This window comes from Hipposideros armiger, unplaced genomic scaffold (assembly GCF_001890085.2).
Source record: "Hipposideros armiger isolate ML-2016 unplaced genomic scaffold, ASM189008v1 scaffold_168, whole genome shotgun sequence".
NCBI classification, from domain to species: Eukaryota; Metazoa; Chordata; class Mammalia; order Chiroptera; family Hipposideridae; genus Hipposideros; species Hipposideros armiger.
Window position 1 is genome coordinate 284,612 of NW_017731518.1, and position 5,371 is coordinate 289,982.

General features: G+C 44.9%; 1 protein-coding gene and 1 non-coding gene across 4 annotated transcripts in view; one reads left to right on the forward strand and one right to left on the reverse strand.

Annotated features, from left to right (window-relative positions):
* The window catches only part of CHST11 (carbohydrate sulfotransferase 11), a 274,124-nt gene that overhangs the window by 7,111 nt on the left and 261,642 nt on the right, over positions 1 to 5,371 (reverse strand). The gene's annotated exons all lie outside the window — the stretch shown is intronic.
* Positions 787 to 860, forward strand: TRNAT-GGU (transfer RNA threonine (anticodon GGU)). Its single transcript has one exon. It is a non-coding gene; the product is annotated as a tRNA-Thr (tRNA).

The following is a 5,371-nucleotide window of genomic DNA, read 5'->3' on the forward strand; positions in this document are numbered from 1 at the left end:
CCGAACAGGGGCCCTCTGGCGTCCCAAGCCAGCTCTTAACCAACGTGCCACTCGGCCGGCCCAGCTCTGTAATTTTTTTGCAAGACAGCCCAAGGTCATGAATTCAATTAATATTTATTTAGAATAGCAAAACTGACTTTTCCATTTCCTGACTTCTTAGCAGATGTATTTATCATCTTAAGAGAAGCTTTCATTCCATTTAAAACAACAACACAACAAACTGTCCTAAAGGAAACAGGAGGAACAGGAAGGAAAAAGGGCCCATCAATTTTGCCCATTTGAAGACCATCTATTACGAAATGAGCAGAAAAACAAGGGGATTTCCCTCCCCGCCTTTTTTTTTCAGCTCTTTTTCAGTTGGAGACAATTTTCCGGCCATCTGAATCCCCAGGGAAGTGGCACGCCAGTTAATACTGCATTCAGGGCCACAAAGCCATGAAAAATGGAACCGATACTGCCGTATCAGTTTACGTTCAATTGCAGAGCCAGAAAATAACTCAGTGGGGCTCCGAAATGTGGTACTTTCTCTTCCATTTCCTTCTGCTCCATGGCAGTTTAGGTGGCACATGGTGTACCTGCAGCAATGAGGCACACACAGTTCCCCTCAGGAGGACTTTGGGGTGCAGGTCAAGAGAATAAGCAGTCTCAACTATGAGGCATCTCCAGGCTCCTTCTCAGAGGAAGAAGTTCACCTGGGCCTCTAGTGTTGAATTTTTTTTTAACAAACTCTTTTAATTTGTTTCCTTTTAAATTTTAACTTTTTATTTAAAAATAATTTCATGGGGTGACTGGTTAGCTTAGTTGGTTAGAGCATGGTGCTGGTAACACCAAGGTTGCCGGTTCGATCCCTGCATGGGCCACTATGAGCTGTGCCCTCCTTAAAAGAGTCAACTATGCCATTGTAGCATGAAAGCAATGTGTAACCAATGACCATGGCTGTTCCCCAATAAAATTTTAAAAATTAATTAAAAAATTAAAAAAATTTTTTTTAAATTTCAGGTTAGTGTTGATTTAACTTATGGAAAATATAATGTTACTAAAATATGCACCAAAATAAAAGTAGATATAGGACCATGTGACCAAGATGAGTGTAAACATTGAAATGAACACTATTAACCTGACAGATGACGTTGTTTTACTGGAACTGAAGCCCTGCTTGAGATGTCTAGGGTGCTCACTCTGTGCTCTGGGCATGCTCTTTACAGTATGACATTCTTCCTCTCTGGGCTGCACGAGGACTCAGTTTCCCTACCACTTCCTCACTTCTAGTTACTGTAGAACCCAACCCCCTGTAACATCATTTGATTTTTACTAGGTACAAACTCATCATTTATCTATTTTCTGTCTCTGCCTGTTTCTAATTAAGACAATAAAAATTGACCTACAGTCACCTGAAACTAATATAAAAAAATAAAATTTATAAAAAGACAGGCAAATATGGTGAAATGTTCAGATTTGACAAAGCTTGTGTAAAAACAAAAAATGGACCTACATGGTGCCACCGAGATCATCAATGAACACACACGCCATGATTGCACATGAAGGGCCTAGGTTATCAGGGGTGGCCCTGATAACCCAGGTAGGCTTTGATTAACTTTTTCAAGAGATAATCATCCAAATAAAAATACAAAATTTACACAATTCTCATACAGAACTCCAGACCCCTGGGACTTAGATCTGTCGACCCCTGAGCCTTGATTTAAGAAACCTGGATTAAGGGGAGCCCTGGACAGATCAGAGGGAAGAGAGAAATTCTTCTCTATCTTATTAAGATGTGGCAGGAGATATTCCTGAGGGCCGTCCAGCCTGTTCCAGAAATCTCCGTGTTTGTTCTGAGGACCAACAGCATGTTAGCAATTGCAGGTAAGTAGCAATTTGTAACCTAAAAAAAAAATGCCAATCTGGCCACGTCACCTCCACACTAGTCCCCAAGCAGGGCTCACAGGAGCTTCTGTGACAGTAATAACTCTTCAGCAACTAACTGGTTCCCTGAGTATCAGTTCGGGAACTATGCACGGGACCAACAACAGGAAGACAAGAGCGTGAAGAGGACTCATGGACGAAGCACAGTTTGCTCCCTGTTAACTGAAAGAGAACACCTGTCTTTTCCAGCCACGTTTTATCCATTTTACAAAGCAGAGGTTTGTTGATCTGATAATTATCTGAGCTGTGAGATCAATCTCTTTCCTCTTTCATTCCCTTTCTCTCCCTTCTTCTTCTTTTTTTCTTTCTCAAAGGTATTTGAAGATACCACTACAAAGGATATATGTGCAGTATAAAATTGAAATAGGAAATAAACATACCATGAGGAGTGTGATTAAGGATTTCACTTAGTTGTGGGCTTCCTAGCAGCAGGGACAAATGGGGAAATGTGACTACATCTTGTTTTTGTCCTCAGAAAGGAGAAGCATTCCGATTGTTTGCAGCAGAAAATGTACAAGATTTTCAGGGACTCAGAAATTTCCATCAAAGGGGGAGATTCTTGGATTCAGTTTGTTCATGGTAGAGTATTCAGAGGGTTGCTTTCCCCAGCTGACTGAATACCAACGACTGACTAGCATCTTTAGGTCCACGGAACGTTCTAGCACTTACAGAACACTTTCACATACACCATCTCATTAAAGAACCCCCTGGAACTTCTCCAGAGCCTACCAAAAGAAGGTGTATATATAACAGACTAGCCGGTACTTCCAACCACATGTCACTTAGGTGGAGGGATGAAGGGCTGGCTGCTGCCAGGTGTCAGTACTTGGCGTCGGCGGTTCTCAACCATCAGCACACATGGAAATCACCTGTAGGGCTTTGCGAAGCCAGTTTGCTGGGTCCCACCCTGGGTTTCTGATTCAGTAGGTCAGGGATAGGGCCTGAGAACGTGCATTTCTAGCAAGTTCCCAGGTGTGTTAGTTTGCCCCGGCTGCCATACCAATATGCCACACACTGGGTGGCTAAAACAGCAGGAATTTATTTTCTCCCAGTTCTGGCGGTGCGGGCAGGGTAGGGTTCCTCTGAGCCCTCTCTCCTTGGCTTGCATGTATGTCTGCCTCCTGGCTGCCTCTTGCTCTTCTTATCAGGACACCAGTCCTATAGGATGAGGGCCCACCCTAACGGGCTCGATTTAATTTAGTCACCTCTCTAAAGGCCCCGTCTCCAAATACAGTTACAACCTAAGATGCCGGGGGTCGGGACTTCAACATATGAACTTGGGACAGGGGAACACAATTCAGCCCATCACACCAGGAGATGCTGATGCCACTGTTCCGGGGACCACACTTTGAGAACCACAGCATTACGCTATGAGGAAATGACTGTCATCTACCATCGTTCGCCCACTCGTACTATTCTTAATTATAGAACACAGAACCCAGGTTCCTCATGTGCTGCCAGGAGACTCCTCGAGCGGCCTCCAGTTTCAGCATCGAGTCCCTTCATCTCTCCCTTTCATCTCCCAAAAGTATAAATTAGGTCAGAGGAAGGCTGATTCTAGGAAACCGTGAACATGGCTACAGGCTCTGGGCTGTGTCCTGCCTTCTCGTTTGGATGTCTATTTTTAATTGGGACATTTTTTAAAAAGGCAACTATAATTAGTTTAAGTACCAAATTTCGGGACTTTTTGGAAAAGTCTTTAAAACTCTACTGTGTTTCATCTTAAAAGGAAGAAAAGCTGGTTCCCCTTAAATGAAATCATCTTCCGTGGGGTGTACAATTTCTCTGAGACACAAGAACCCCAACGGAAAGAGGAGCAGCCTCCTGAAGAAAAGTGGAAACCCAGAGAAAAAGGTGAATTTGGAGGCATCAAGGGAGAGGGGCTTGGCGAAATCTGTCGTTGGCTTGGGCCCAGCCTCAGCGTGTCCACTTGAAAATGCTAATACAAAACCCTTTCCAGCATTGCCGTCACCCGATCGATTTTAAAACTGGGAGAAGAGAGGAGAACCTGATGATCCGACTTGCTGGGGTTATATTACCTTTCTTTCTGGTACAGAAATTCCTAAACTTTCATGAAAAGGGCTAGTCATGAGAGATCACTGAAGAAACCACATCCACAGCAAAAAAGAGGCACACGTTGATGCTAGCTACTGTTTAGGGAGCACTTACTATGCCACTGTTAATCCTCACACTCTAGAAGATAGATATCACTAGTATTCCCAATTTATGGATGGGAAAAGTGAGGGTCAGGGAGAATAAGTAATTGGCTCAAGATCAGGGGGTAGAAACTGGGGCTAAGGCTTAACTCCAGGCAGCCTGTGCCCTGAGACCCTGCACTGTGCAGCCTCCCAGGGTCCGCAGACCGACCGGGGAGTCACCAGCTCCAGGGCAGCCACTGGTGTCATGGGTCCCAACCCTGGCTGCTCATCAGGATCACGGGGGGGGGGGGGGGGACTTTACACACCTCTGAAATCTGATGTGCTTGCTCTGGGTGGGGTCAGCTCCCTGAGGCGTCTAAAGTTGCATAGGTGAGGACCACTGCCTTAGAGGCTCCAAGGCCAGCAGCTGCAAACTAAAGCACAGACTGGACTCAAGCAGTGACCTTTGTGTGATCTTGGGCAAGTTTCATCTTCCTGGTCCTCAGATTTAAAAGAAGGGACTTTCCATTCAGTAGAGCCAGAGGTCAAAGGTCTATAGGGCCACAGTTCTCAGACATCTTTGGGTGCGTTCATAGGGAACCACTGGGAATTATAATAGAAAGCGTAAAAGAAACTTTCATGTTTAGAAAAGGAAAGAAATATTGGGCCTTTAAAGAAATAATCTGGTCTGGACCTATTGCAAAACTTAAAGGGTTTAGGAAAGAGGTGATTCCATGTTAACTGACATGAACATTGCTGGGGAAATTGGTTTTTCAGGGTTTGAACTTGACACTGGGACAACACCTGTTTGATTGCAAAAGATTGAATCTCTGCAGGAGCTTGTCCTATCTTTCCAAAGCAAAAGGTGAAATGGATGGGAAGCATTTTGAGCCCTGGAAGGTGAGGCGGGGCTGCAGGAGATGCTGGGTGACCAAGGGCCAGCACTGACCAGGGTCAGCTGACAAGGCCAGGGGTGAGCTAAGGCTCTGAGCTGCATTTTAACCGTGGGAGCTGTGTGGTCAGAAACAAGTGAGCAGAGGGGGTGTTTCAGGCCTATGGTTAAGGTACTTCTTTTGTGTGCAGGGTTTAAATTTGGTGACTTGGGTTATGGTCACAACCTTAAACGTCCTCCTGAGCTCTCCCGGCAGGGGGGTCCCTGGGCCACTTGAAGGTGGCAAGATGCCACTTAAATCTCACCCATGTTATCATGTGGAAATGGGGACCTAGTCTTTCAAGATGTTTCAATTCCTCAAGAGAAGCCAGAAAACCTGATTTTGTGTGTAATCGCTGCATTCTTAAATGTTAGCTAC